The 15,591-nt window shown below is 41.3% G+C and overlaps 1 long non-coding RNA gene across 1 annotated transcript in view; it reads right to left on the reverse strand.

The window, feature by feature from the left end:
- The window catches only part of LOC129033935 (uncharacterized), a 41,442-nt gene extending 26,208 nt beyond the window's left edge, over positions 1 to 15,234 (reverse strand). Inside the window, exons 1-2 of the long non-coding RNA XR_008501706.1 lie at positions 14,678 to 15,234; positions 13,684 to 13,862 (exon numbers count right to left, since the gene is read on the reverse strand). This is a non-coding gene — a long non-coding RNA (uncharacterized LOC129033935). The remainder of the gene's footprint in view (positions 1 to 13,683; positions 13,863 to 14,677) is intronic.
- Positions 15,235 to 15,591: the final 357 nt, after the last annotated feature.

A 15,591-nucleotide genomic window follows, 5' to 3' on the forward strand; every position in this document is an offset into this window, starting at 1 on the left:
ATATGTAAATAAAACTACTAGAACTAATAAAGGGAAATGACTTGCAAGCACAATTTGCAAAATAGGAAGAATGTGTTTTTGTTATGGGAAAAATAAAAATAACTGTCTTAAAGTGAAATGACTGGCTGTTCCAGAATAAGAAAGAGGAAAACATAGAACAAAATGAAATAGATATAAAAAATTGTAAAAGGAATACTGGGTCAGAGCAATTAGGCAAGACAAACAAACAAAGGGCATCCAAATCGGAAAGAAAGAAGTCAAATTAGCCTTGCTCGCAGATGACATAACTTTGGACCTAGAAAAATTGAAAGACTCCACTAAAACACTGATAAAACTAATAAACAAATTCAGTAAAGTTTCAGGATACAGTCAACATAAAAACTGAGCATAGCGGCTCACGTCTGTAATTACAGCACTTTGAGAGTCCAAGGTGAATGAATTGCTTGAGCCCAGGAGTTTGATACCAGCCTGGGCAATATGGCAAAACCAAGTCTCAATCAAAAAATTAAAATTAACCATGTGTGGTGGCGTGCACCTATAGTCCCACCTACTTGTGAGGCTGAGGTTGGGAGGGTTGCTTGAGCCCAGGAGCTCGAGACTGCAGTGAGCCATGACTGTGCCACTACACTCTAGCGTGGGTGACAGAACGAGACCGTGTCTAAAAAAAAAAAGACCAAACAAAAAAATACAAATACAAAAATCAGTAGCATTTATATACCCAATAGAGAACAATTTGAAAAAGAACTCAAGAAAGCCATCCCATTTACGATAGCTACAAAAAATACAAAATATCTAGGAATCCATTTAACCAAAGAAGTGAAAGATCTATATAAGGAAAACTATAAAACTCTGATGAAAGAAATGGAAGAAGACACCAAAAAATGAAAGATATTTTATACTCATGGATCAGAGAAATTAATAATGTTAGAATGACAATACTCAAAGCCATTTACAGATTCAATGCAATCCCTATCAAAATACCAATGTTATATACCTACTGTGTACCCATAAAAATGTTTTCAAATTTTTTTTTTAATAAAATAAAACAGACCGGGCGCAGTGGCTCACGCCTGTAATCCCAGCACTTTGGGAGGCCGAGGCGGGCGGATCACGAGGTCAGGAAATCCAGACCATCCTGGCTAACATGGTGAAACCCCGTCACTACTAAAAATACAAAAAAAAATTAGCCGGGATCGTTGGCGGGCGCCTGTAGTCTCAGCTACTTGGGAGGCTGAGGCAGGAGAACGGCATGAACCTGGGAGGCGGAGCTTGCAGTGAGCCGGGATCGCGCCGCTGCACTCCAGCCTGGGAGACAGAGCGAGACTCCGTCTCAAAAAAAATAAAAAATAAAAAATAAAATAAAATAAAATAAAACAATGACATGCTTCAAAGAAATAGAAAAAACAATCCTATAATTTATATGAAACTACAAAAGACCTCAAATAGCCAAAGCAATTCTGAGCAAAAAGAACAAAGCTGGAGGTGTCACACTATCTGACTTCAAATTTTACTACAAAGCCATAGTAACCAAAACAGCATGGTACTGGCATAAAAACAGACACACAGACCAACGGAACAGAATAGAGAACCCTGATATAAATCCACACATTTAAAACCAAGTCATCTTTGACAAAGTCACCAAGAACATACAATAGGGAAAGGACAGTCTTTTCAATAAATGGTACTGGGAAAATTGGATAATTATATGCAGAAACATGACTATAAACTCCTGTCTCTCACATGAGCAACTCAAAATGAATTAAAGACTTAAATCTAAGACCTGAAATTATGAAACTACTAGAAGAAAACGTAGGGGAAATGTTCCAGGACATTGGTCTGGGCAAAGATTTCCTGTGTAAGACCTCAAAAGCAAAGGGAACTAAAACAAAAATAGACAACTGCGATTATATCAAGCTAATAAGCTTCTGCACAACAAAGGAAACAATCAACAAAGCAAAAGGAGCACACAAAATGGGAGAAAATATTTGCAAACTATCCATCTGCAAGGGATTAGTAACCAGAACACATAAGGAGCCCAAACAACTCAACAGCAAAAAACAAAGTATCTGATTAAAGAATGAGCAAAAGATCTGAACAAACTTTTTTTGGGGGGGCGTGGTGAGGGGGTGGTGAGACAGAGTTGTGTTCTGTTGCCCAAGATGGAGTGTAGTGGTGTGATCTCAGCTCATGCAACCTTTGCTTCGCAGTGAACAGACATTTTTCAAAAGAAGACATACAAGTAGCCAACAGCTATATGAAAAGAAATGCTCAATTCAACATCACTAACCATCAGAGAAATGCAAATAAAAATTACAATGAGATATCTCTCACTCCACTCGAAATGGCTTGTATCAAAAAGGCAATTAACAGATGCCAGTGAGAATACTATGAGGAGACGCTCATAATTCCATGGAAAAGGGAAACCCTCATACATTGTTAGTAGGAATACAAATTCCTAGTACAACCACAATGCAGAACAGTATAAAGGCTCCTAAAAAAACTGAAAATAGAATTACTGTATGATCCAGCCATCCCACTATCGGGTATATAACCAAAAGCAAGGGAAAAGGTCCAAGAGATGTATGTGTACTCTCATGTTTATAGCAGCACTATTCACAATAGCCAGAATATATAATAAGTCAAAGTGCCCATCAGTGGATGAATGAACAAAGAAAATGTGGTATATATACACAGTGGAATATTATTCAGCCATAAAAAAGAATAAGACCCTGTCATTTGCAGCAACACAGATGGAACTATAAACCATTATGTTAGGTGAAATAAGCTAAGCACAGAAAGATAAATATTTCATGTTCTCATTCATATGTAGGAGCTGAAAACATGTATTTCATGAAGATAGAAAGTAGACTGGTGGTTATCAAAGGCTGGGAAGGAGAGGGGGGAGGAGGAGGTGAAAGGCCAAAAAATTATATATATATTAAAAAAATATATAAATGTACTTATTACCACTGAACTGTACATTTAAGATGGTAAATATAGTAAGGAATATATGTATATTTTTCCTCAATAAAAGTAAATTTTAGAAAGGGATATTGGAAAAGAAATCTTATCTTGTGCAATCAAAGCTGGGTAAGAGTAAACAGATTTATAAAGTGTTTAAAAAATGGGCTTCAGTAAAAGCGCTAAGCCTTTTTTTTTTTTTTTAGCAATTGTGTTTCTACATATATTTACTTTTGAATTATTTTACTCTCACTTTGGTTAAGTTGGTAACTAAGTATTGTTTCACAGTGGCCTAGAGTTCTATTTAGTTAACTGTTCAAACCTCTTGATATTTTTGACAATTTGGCCTTTCCAAAATAAAATCCTAAATGAAATCTTGATCTTGAACTGACCTTGAGATTTCTCAGGCAGCCCCTGCAAAATCTCAAAATATTTGTTCTTTCACTTTCTAAAAACAGAAAATGTAAAAAAATTATTAGGTTTATTTGGTATATTGAATTGCATGAAAAACATTGTTACATAAAGAGATGCTTAACCTTCCCTGTGTTATATTTGTATGGGTCAATGTTATTAATATAAATATTTCAGAAATTGTATGAAGTTCGTAGAAATCTGTCATTGTCCTTGCTGTTCATAACATGTACTGGTAAAGTGTTATCAATCATAATTCCATCATTTTAATATTTAAAATGTTGCATGCCACAGAGACAACCGAATTTCCTTGTCATTTGCGTATTTTTTATTATGAACTCTCATCAGATCTTTAGCTATGGTCATTTTAAGCCTTTTGTCATTCACTGATAATTTTTGTTTTACTCTGATTCTTCTCTAAAAGCATTTGCAACCAGCTACAGCCCAGCATGCCTCATTTTCAGCAGAAAGGAATTGTCTCAGAGACCCATGGAAAGGACTGTCAAATACTCTGGGCTACAGGATTCTGATAGCATTGCTCACATAACTTTGAGACCATAGCACTGGACTAAGTAAGAATTTCCAGAACTCTAGTAGAGAAGCTTACGGGTTCATAAAACTGCTAATCTAAGTGCTATGGACTGATGTTTGTATCACATCCAAAGTTCGTATGTTGAAGTCCTAATCCCCAAGGTGGCTGTATTTGGAGATGGGGCCTCTAAGAAAGTAATTCAAATTAAATGGGTCATAGGATGGGGCCCTGATCTAATAGGTTAGTGTTCTTATAAAAAGAAACACTAGATAATTCATGCTCTCTCTCTCTCTCTCCACATTTACACAAAGAAGAGGTCATGTGAGCACACAGTGAGAAAGTGGCCATCTGCAACCCAAGGGGAGAGCCCTCACCAGACACCAATCATGTTGGCACCTTGATCTTGGATTTCCAGTCTCCAAACTGTGAGAAGTTTTGTTGCTTATACTGCCCAGTCTATGGCATTTTGTTATGGCAGCCCGAGCAGACTAATACAACTAAGAACAAGCAGAACAAGAATTAAATAGATAAAACGGAATGGACTGATGAAGAATAGTTATGGCTTTTCTTTGAAATATTGTTGCTGGATTTAAGGCACTCCTTTCTCTTTCCTCTGAAGCTATCTGTAACTCATTAATAGAGTATGCTTTTGTAAACAGAATGAAACATTTACCCTTTATCCCTGCCTAGACTTTCCAGAATTTGGAAAGTCATATTGAGTATTCTTATTTTCATGGTAATATAATTATTTGCAGAGATGCAGTCAGAGTCTGTTCTCCTTGAACAGTTCAGAGGTTCCTCAGAAAACTCAAAATAGAGCTACCATATGATCCAGCAATCCTACTGCTGGGTATATGCCCAAAAGAAAGGAAATCGGTCTATCAAAGAGATATCTGCACCCCCTTGTTTGTTGCAGCACTATTCACAATAGCCAAAATTTAGAAGTAACCTAAGTATCCATCAACAGATGAATGGATAAAGAAACTGTGGTACATATACACAATGGAGTATTATTTATCCATTAAAAAGAATGAGACCCTGTCATTTGCAACAACATGGATGGAACTAGAGATCATTATTACAAGTGAAATATGCCAGGCACAGAAAGACAAATATCACATGTTCTTACTTATTTGTGGGATCTAAAAATCAAAACAGGCTGGGCACAGTGGCTCACGCCAGCACTTTGGGAGGCTGATGTGGGCAGATTAGTTGAGGTCAGGAGTTCAAGACCAGCCTGACCAACATAGTGAAACCCCATCTCTACTAAAATACAAAAATTAGCCAGGCGTGGTGGCAGGCACCTGTAATCTCAGCTACTTAGGAGTCTGAGGCAGGAGAATCACTTGAACCCAGGAGGCAGAGGTTGCCGTTAGCCAAGATCATGCCACTGCATTCCAGCCTGGGCAACAGAGGAAGACTCCCTTTCAAAAAATAAATAAATACATACATAAAAATAAAAACAATTGAACACATGGAGATAGAAGAAGGATGGTTATCAGAGGCTGGGAAGGGTAGCAGGAGAATGATGGGATGAGGTGGGGATGGTTAATGGGTACAAAAAAAAAAAGAATGAATGAATGAGTAAGACCTAGCATTTAAGAGCACAACAGGGTGACTATTGGCAATAATAATTTGATTGTACATTTAAAAATAACTAAAAGTATAATTGGATTGTCTGTAACACAAAGGATAAGTGCTTGAGGGGATGGATACTCTATTTTATATGATGTGATTATTATGTATTTCATGCCTGTATCAAAACATCTCATGTACCCCCATATATATATGTACCCCTATATCTATCTATCTATCTATCTATATATACACACACACACGCACACTATGGACCCATGAAATAAAAATAAAAAGAATATGTTCTTTTTATTAAAGATGTAATTGGAAACATTGGTTATATAACCAAGGCTTTGACTATAATGTTATATTGGAAAATGATACATAGATTCAGATATGACTAGATAGTTTTAAGAAATCAAGGATGACTATATGGAGTCTACAAAAACTCTCTTAGGAAAACCTGGCTTGGGCCGGATGCAGTGGCTCATACCTGTAATCCCAGCACTTTGGGAGACCAAAGCAGGCAGATAACCTGAGATCAGGAGTTTGAGACCACCCTGACCAACATGGCGAAACCCTGTCTCTACTAAAAATACAAAATTAGCTGCGCGTGGTGGTGCATGCCTGTAATTCCCAGCTACTCGGGAGGCTGAGGCAGGAGAATCGCTTGAACCCGGGACGTGGAGGTTGCAGTGAGCCGAGGTCGCGCCATTGCACTCCAGCCTGGGTAACAAAAGTGAAACTCTATCTCAAAAAAAGAAGAAGGGAAGGGAAGAGAAAGGAAGGGGAGGGGAGGGGAGGGAAGGCAAGACTACTTGTCTCGGTACCTGGCTTACAGTGTTTCCAGCCATACAAGTGAGCAAGGAAGGCCACTTCCCAGCAGACCCAGGAAATTTTGGGGACCTCAAGAAGAGGAATTAACCCAAATCTATTGGTATTGCCAGTAAAATCTGGTGGTGAGTTCCTGGCTTGGCTGTCTGGTCTTGAGAAGCATTTTGAAAGACTTATCTGAGATTCGTCATGGAGATGTCCAGCAAAGAAAACTTCAAAAGGTCTGTGTGATCAGTTACCATTCTCATTGCACTTATCTAAATAATCTGGCCAAATCTAATAAGATTTGACTTATTTCACAAGCAAGAGTAATCTTAGTTTGGTTATCTTTAATCAGAAACGGGGCTGATCATAGAGAACGTTTTGTGTTGCGGTGAAAAACTATAGCACACCCTTGTGGGTTATCAGATTCTGGTCCTGTTTATTGCCTTGGAGGTTTTGTTATCCACCTGTAACTGGATTCTGCTGTCATGCATATTTGACATTCCTTCATCCACATCTTCCACCATCTACACTGAGAAATAACCATGACTGTGATCCTCACGTCTCTGCCATCACCAAAGACATTCACACTGCAAACCAGGAAACCCATCAGCTTGCCACTGCCGTCCTCACTCCACCATCTAAAGATGTCTCGAGTCCAACGTGTAGCAATCTTGGCTGCCCTCTGGACTCAGAAACTGGGTTTATTGTCTGCTCCAACCATTCATCTTTGTACTGCTTTTTATTTTCATAGAAATTTCCCTCATTAAATATCCTCTCCTATCTAATCTCTCCACGTGCTTCAGATAGTCCTTAATGAATAAAGGCAACTGAACAAGGAACAGACTTATATTGTTCAGAGGAAAGAAAGATGTCCTTTCCTTGCACAAGAGGAAGGATGGACAAAAACTCTCAAAACTCTTTCCTTATTCAGACCTCAGTGAAGTGCCTCTGAGCTTGCTTCTCAACTAGGCCTCAACCTTGGGCCTCAGTTTCTGCAAAAATCCTGGTCAAGTGGTTTAGCAATAATCCCCCACTCACAAGTCAGGCTGGAGGGGCACTCTGCCACTGGCCTCTGGAGATGTCAGGGCAGCAGGTCATTGGAATGAGAGGTAACCCAGCTCATTGAAGCCTGAGTTTCCCTTGAGATTCCATCCCCTGCAGGAGGAGCCAGAATAGGGTGGATAAAATCAGATTCACACAGATCATAAGGCTGCGCCTGCTTTGTGGAATTAAACACTTTCTCCAGATCTGTCGGTCCCATTTGCGGGGTGAAGAGGAAGAGCCGTGGGAAGCCCTGGGACTCCTCTTTTCCCAGACTTTGTACTAACTGGTTGTACGACCTACAGGCAGGCCCTTTAGGCACAGAGGGTTGGGACATATGATCTCTTAGATTCCTCCAAATCATTCTCCCTGGGGCTTTGTCGCCCCCCTCCTGCCCTCCTCACCAGCCTCATCAAAGGTTTGTACCATTTGTTGTTCCTCAGACTCATTCCCTGTGGCTTTCTCACCTAGTGCTCCAGCTGGGCCCTTGCATGGTGTGAAACCACCTTTTATAAGGTGCAAAGTTTCTATAGTCAACCAGTTGGTAGGAGGGAGGCAGTTATTACATTTGTTTCCTCCTTCTCCTGCACTTTGCTCAAAAAGCCTCTTTTAATTTTTTTTTCTTCCCAGTTTTTCAGATTTTACTTAAAATTTGTTTGATTGTGGCTAGGCACAGTGGCTCACGCCTGTAATCCCAGCACTTTGGGAGGCCAAATTTGGTGGATCACTTGAGGTCAGGAAACTGAGACTAGCCTGGCCAACATGGTGAAACCCCGTCTCTACTAAAAATACAAAAATTAGTTGGGGCATGGTGGCAGATACCTGTAATCTCCACTACTTGGGAGGCTGAGGCAGGAGAATCGCTTGAACCTGAGAGGTGGAGGTTGCAGTGAGCCAAGATTGTGTCACTGCATTCCAGCCTGGGTGACAGAGTGAGACACCGTCTCAAAAAAAAAAAAAAAAAAGAAAAAGAAAAGAAAAAAAAATTGTTGTATCGCTTTTCCCTGGAATGGCTCTGATTATTTCCCTCTTTGGTGTGTGAGGCGGCACCACTTCCTCAGCATCTCCAAGGTGCCTGGCTCCTTCCCCTCCCTCTCGCCACTCCTTCCTCCCTGCCGGGCTCCACTCACATTCATAACCTCCCTTCCCTCTGTGGCTACCTTGTGAAGCAGGTATGAAGAGCCATATTTCAGCTATGGACACACTGAAGGAGACTCAGAGTGGCTGGCACATGCCCAGTGTTCTGTTGCCTGTGGTGGGATGTGGCTTATACTGGGGTCTGTTTCTAAAGCCTGTGCCCTGAAGCCTTGAGGCACCCCCTATGGAGGAAGCACTAGAAGGCCAGTTCCCTGAAGGCTGGGATCTTTGTCTGCTTAATTCAGTGCCCAGTCCCCAGCACCTAGGGAGAGGTCTGGCATGTGGTAAACACTCAGTAAATATTTGCTGAATGAATGAGTGACAAGCGAAGGTGAAGGCCAGTGGTTCTCAGTCCAGGATGTACATTAGAATTAGTTGGGGAGATCTGAAAAAAATGTGAATGCCTAGTCCTTATGCCTGGAGATTCTGATTTAATTGATCTGGGTTGAGACACAGGAATCAATCGTTTTTTTAAGTTTCCCAGGTGATTCCAATGCACACCCCAGAGCAGCATTTTTCAACCATAGGCATGAACCAATGAGACAAACTGTTACCACCCACCCAGGACCCTCCTCTCCCCCGTTCCTTTCCCTCTTACCTACAGCCTTAAGCAGCTCTCTCCCAAGAGTGTCCTGAGGCTGCCTGGCAGCGGGGCCCTGGGCCTGGTCCCCTAAACCATTTTTTCTTCCTAAGTCTCTGGGCCTGTGATGGGAGGAACCGTCCTCCCCTTTCCTCCTATCCTTCACCCCTGTCATCCACAGAAGAGATTTTGAATTGGAAGTTTCTAAGCCATAGCATAATTTTAACTTGGAAATATGCAGGAACTGGATTACAGCCTTGATTACTAGTGAAGAAGGCAAATTGGAAACTTCCTAGGCTGTAGCATACTTTTAACTAGGAAATACGTAGGAACTGGATTCATAGCCTTGGTTACTAGTGAAGAAGGCAAATTCTAAAAGGCATTAAAGTCATTCAATCCCAAGCTATGAAGCAACTGATTAAGAACTTGCTGTGTTCTAGATACTGTATATGCCCTAAAAATGTCCAGAGCTTGCCTTGAGGTTTTGTGAGGTGGCCAGATATTGTAGAAGTTTGTCTGAGAACATGCCAGGGAAATAGTCTGACCTTGATGTCAGAAGACAAATAACACCAGGAATTACAATGAGGCATTGCCCTTCTGTTTAGAGAAGACCAAAGGGTGGTTTTTATTCAAAGATTTTCCCATGCCACATAAGACAGCACTTTATTACCCACCGTGCTGAACTGATTCCTAATTGTCCCCACGTCTGCATCTTGCATCTACCATTTTAAAGCCTTTGAGGGTAAGGTTGTTAAAGTCCATCCATGCATAGCTTTTGGTTCAGAGAAACTGAAGATTTACCTTAGAAATAGGCTGGGCGCGGTGGCTCATGCCTGTAATTCCAGCACTTTGGGAGGCCGAGACGGGCGGATCACGAGGTCAGGAGATCGAGACCATCCTGGCTAACACGGTGAAACCCTGTCTCTTCTAAAAATACAAAAAAATTAGCTGGGAGTGGTGGCAGGTGCCTGTAGTCCCAACTACTCGGGAGGCTGAGGCAGGAGAATGGCATGAACCTGGGAGGTGGAGCTTGCAGTGAGCTGAGATCGCGCCACTGCACTCCAGCCTGGGCGACAGAGTGAGACTCTGTCTAAAAAAAAAAAAAAAAGAAAAAAGAAATAAGTCTGCAAGTTTCTGTAGGTGGCAAGGAGATTTCTAGAAGAAAGGAATCGAGACTCTACTTCCTTTCTTTTGGGAGGCTCAAAGTTTTAGAACTCATATAATAGGTTCCAGTTTTAAAAAGCTGATTGACTGCAGTTGTTCATTTCTCTGCCCTACCAAAACCTTGCCAAAATGATAGTAAAGAATAAAAATGGGCACAAGGACAAGGAGAACAGGAGAGCAACAGCAGACAAGACATTTAGATGAGTTTTTGGAGGACAAATAGCAAACGAAGAAGTGGTTGCTGACTCAGCGGACAGGAGCAAAGTATAACTTAAGGGTCTGTCATAAAAAAATTGGCATGAAGAGGAACCCAGAGAAATCCTGAGAGGTTTAGGATTTGGAGGCTCTGCTGAGAAAAGGGATGAGGCATTGGTCTGAAAACAAGAGTCATTGGTTGAAAGTCTGCATAGAGTGTGTTGGGATCCCAGGTCCCCTCCTCATCCCACATAGCCAGGAAGCTGATATTTGAGTTTGTCCCTGTGAAAACGATGGTTCAGGGTTTGAAAACCCTAAAGAAAAGCCAATCAGCTAACAGCTCTATGCACACACTGCAGAGCTTCCTACAAGACTTTTAGTGCCTCACTCTTAACATGAATAGATAGCCAAAGATATGACATATGAGGAAAGCTTCCAACATAGGACAGACAAAATATCCAGAAAAGAAAAAGGAATGCGGGGGAAACAGACAATATAGGGAACATTAGAAATGATATTGTGGCCGGGCACGGTGGCTTATGCCTGTAATCCCAGCACTTTGGGAGGCCAAGGTGGGCGGATCAAAAGGTCAGGAGTTCAAGACCAGCCTGGCCAATATGGTGAAACCCTGTCTCTACTAAAAATACAAAAAAATTAGCCGGGTGTGGTGGCATGCGCCTGTAGTCCCAGCTACTAGGGAGGCTGAGGCAGGAGAATCGCTTGAACCCAGAAGGCAGAGGTTGCAGTGAGTCGAGATCATGCCACTGCACTCTAGCCTGGACAACAGAACAAGACTCTGTCTCAAGAAAAAAAATAAAAATAAAAAGGAAAAAAGAAATGATATTGCATCATAAAACAAGAACATGATACTATGAGAAAGAACTTTAAACCAGAAAGAGTCTCTGGGGAAAAAATACATGAAAGTGATGTGATTAAGCTTATAGAAAATTCAGTAGATTGGAATAAGTTAGGGATGATGGAGCATTTGGGGGGAAAATAACACTGCAGAAAAGCATGCAAATGTGAAACATAAATTAAAAGCCCTGGAAAAACTAAGGGCCATATAAGAATTAAAGCATAATATAGCCCACTTCTTGATTCAACCATGAAAAATATTTGTATAGCCAGAATTAAATATGGACTGTCAATTTAACCAAACATTGTGAAATAACTATGTTCGGAAGTTGCAAGAGACAAAATGAGAAGGAGCATTAGTATATGAAAACTAAGTCCTTATCTACCATGGTGGGAGGTTAGTAGAAAATGGCTAAAAATGATAGGTTAAATATTAGAAAAAAAAATAGAAGCAAATACTAGAAGAGCTAGCTAAAAGTTTTGTGGATAGTTGCCCTAGGCAACAGAACTGGAGAATGGGATGGTGGAAGGCGTGGGTAAAGGCTTTGGGGTTTTCAATATGGGCCCTGTAGCACCATTTGACTTTCAAGTTATGAACATCTGCTACTTGGATGAAAAATTAATTATTGACAAAAAGAACATGGTTAAGGATTAAGACAGGTTGCTTGAAATCAATGAGTAGCAATAAAAGATTACATAGGCTTCCTATGGCACACAGTAAGAACTCAAAAAGTGTCAACAACTATTATTGTCATATAACAATCAGTGGAGAAGCCAGCAGACTTTGCAAGATCATTGCCTGTCCATGACTGGCCTTTGTCTATAACTGGCAGGGATTTCTCATGTGTCTGCTGCAGTATTTAGATTTGGTTGGAGAGCTGGGCAGTGTGGCTCAGCTGAAGTCAAGAGAAACCCTGAACTTGGGGAAAATAACTTTGTGGTGAAGAACATTAGCCAAGTGATCAAGGTTAGTGACCCTCGTGACATCATGTGGCTATCTTCTGAAAGTTTAAAATTATTCTAAATTAAAAAGTAAAAAAAGTGATAGAGAAAAAAAGGCAAAAGCTTTGAACAGACAATTTACAGAAATACCAAGTGGCCAATAAATATATAAAAATATGCCCAGCACCCCCAGTAATTAGAGGAATGCAGCCCTTAAAAATTATGAGGTATTGGCCAGGTGCGGTGGCTCACGCCTATAATTCCAGCACTTTGGGAGGCCAAGGCAGGAGGATCACCTGAGGTCAGGAGTTCGAGACCAGCCTGACCAACATAGGGAAGCCCTGTCTCTACTAAAAATACAAAAATTAGCCGGGCATGGTGGCACCTGCCTGTAATCCCAGCTAACGGGAGGCTGAGGCAGGAGAATTGCTTGAACCTGGGAGGTGGAGGTTGCAGTGAGCTGAGATCATGCCATTGCACTCAAGCCTGGGCAACAAGAGTGAAACTCCATCTTAAAAAAAAAAAAAGAAAAAGAAAAAACTTATGAGGTATCACTTTAGCCCCACCTGAATGGCAAAAAGTTGAAGAGAATGAAAACAGCTACTAGTTATGGGAATATTGGGGTGAAGTTTCCCCCCAAATACTGCCTTTCTTCATAAGTAGAAATGGGATAGTTCCCCTTTTGGAGGTCAACTTTGCTCTACCTTTAAAAATGAAACAATCTACATACTCTTCCCTTCATGAGTCCTTCTCCTTGGAATCTATCTGATAGGAGCAAGAGTCCATGGGCATTTAATGACCATAGATTCAATATTACTCATGGCACCCTTGTTCCAAGTAGCCACCCAAACCCCCAATTAAAATCCAAACAAAAGGAAAACAAATAAACAAACAAAAACCAGAAAACGACTGGGGGGGACTAAGCTAATAAAAGGGTTAGATCTGTTTCAGAAGACTTGAAGAGATTTCTAGAATATATTTCTTATTTCTTCCCTGCCTCCCTGGTTTCTAGACAAGGTGGCTCTACACCAGGTGGTTTTCAGGGGTTACCTGGAATGGGAAAGAGAGTTGGTGCAGATAAAGAGGCACGCAGAAGAGAAGCAGGAAGGTAAGATAGCAAAAGACTGCGTGTTTAAAAATATCTCCCAAAATAAAAACAATCTCATTTATGTTAAATATGTGTACGTAAAAAACCTAGGTATACGCAAAATACTGTCAACAAGTGGCTGATGGGATCATCTCAGGGTGGTGGGATTTTAAATGGTTTTTTATTTTAATTAATTATTTCATAAAATCCAGCTCCTGTAGGAAGGTGAACTTTTAAGTTATTTCCTACACTTTTATACACTGTTCAAATTATTCCAAAGGGCAAGTGTTAATTATATAAACTGAAACAGCAATAAAGCTGTTTACACAGTGAGGAGGAAAAAAAAAAAACAACTTATCAAGGATCCCTTATCCATGCACCCACCTGGTGATTTCTTTAAAACAAAATTGTAACCAGCCATGTCCTGGAGCAGACACGGTCCTTTATTTTACTATGTGATAAAGGAGGTAGTGCTTCTTTTGTAAATTCGAGCTCTTGCTCTGAGGAGGGTTCCTTGACATTCTGAGAAGTGTTAAATACGTATACATGCCTCATTTCTAAACCTGAAATCATTTAACAGATTTGGTTATTGTCTGCTCCATTAATTGTGCTATTCTCCCATTGCAGACCAGTAAGCCAGGGCTGAGGGGATCTAAAGCTCCTCCCAGCAACACACAACTGAGAGGTCTCCCAAACACATCCCCTGGGAGCTAGTAGATAGACTGGAATAAAAATTCTGAGCCTTCACAGTCTCCCAAGCCAATCTTTTCATCCTACTATAGCATAAGGTTCCATGCAAAGCCACCCTCCCCTCCACTGTTCTCTGGAGCAGAGCAGGTCTACAGGGTCAGGCTGCCTGGCTAGGCCCCTCTGTGAATGCCCCTTGATTAGAGAACCACTATTATTCTCCTCCTCGTAGCCCATGGAAAATAAATACAGGAAAGTCAGCAAACTTTGAAGAATGATGATGTCGGCTGTTTTCAGGTCCCAGTCATCCCTGCAGCCTGGCCATGCCTTCTGTAAGCCTGTTTCATCATAAGCTCTCTGCCAGCAAAACTACTGCAATAGAAAACCATCTGGAGAAGAGCCAGGCAAAGGCCTTGATATCAGTGTTCTGGGCGCTGGGATTGATCATGCAGAGACCAGTGCAGCACCAAAACAGGGACCATTTCCTCCAGCCTGCCCACAGCTGCTGCCCTCGGGGCTTGCTCTAACACCCCATTTTTAAAAGCAGGCTCTTAGAATAATAAAACCAGAGAATCTTTGAATACAGAACCATTGACTGTTAGAATCATAAGTTATTGAGAGAAGAACCATGAAATTCTAGAATCTTGGCGTTGGAAGTTACCTCCCAGGTCAATGGGTCCTGTCTCCCCACCTAAGCAACAGGTACTTCTTCTGAGGAAACTGGGTGCAGCAATGATGTGGCCACAACGCCTTGTAGATGTGGGAAGATGTCCACGGTGGCCACCGTAAGAAGCCTTTTTGTGGTCTCTACCTTCTGAAACAGTACATGATGCAAGAAAATGTCCATGCTTGTCACGACAAAAACTCCCACTCCCTGGAAGTCTGTGGTACTCTTCAACTCTCTTAAAACTTTACCCTCCTTGAAGAAGGTTTCAGGAGAAAGAGGAGGCCCTGGAAACTCTTGATAATGCCCTCAGCACTGCTTCCAAGGAGCGCCAGTCATATAGACCATCCCTGAGAGAAACAAGAGAAAATGGGAAATTCTGACTTCTCTCTACTTCAGAACTATGGACTATTTTAGTTGGCATTTTTGCCCCCATCCAACTTTTTTTGGCTTTGCTATCTAAAACGAATAAATAAAAACAGCTGATGCTGTGAACTGTAAAGAATCTGAGCTAATTTGGTCCTCCCCTTTCTCCCATCCATTGCAGACTTCGGCCATAGCGCGTGAGCATTAGAAAACAACTTGTCGCCCACTCAACTCTCTTTCTCATTCTTAAAGGAAAATATTTATATTATGCCACAGAAAGGGTTTCCATGGCAGTGATGACTGTAACACTGTTGCCTTAGCAACCACTTGAGTCCATCTTGAATGATCTGAATCCCCTTCACAGACAAATAAGGAAAATCTGTCAAAAGTGCCATTCCGCTGGTGGGAAGTCCTGGAAGACGGTTTTCTCGCGCCCTCGTTCTCCCTCCAGGTCCGTCCCCCCAGTCCCCCAGTACATCTCCCCTAACACTCACTTGGGAACTTTTCATATTTGCCACTCTTTTAAGAGCTTGCCCTCGGCCTAGTGATTAGACCCTAGTGATTAGACCCTAATC

Source organism: Pongo pygmaeus, chromosome 2 (genome assembly GCF_028885625.2).
Source record: "Pongo pygmaeus isolate AG05252 chromosome 2, NHGRI_mPonPyg2-v2.0_pri, whole genome shotgun sequence".
NCBI classification, from domain to species: domain Eukaryota; kingdom Metazoa; phylum Chordata; class Mammalia; order Primates; family Hominidae; genus Pongo; species Pongo pygmaeus.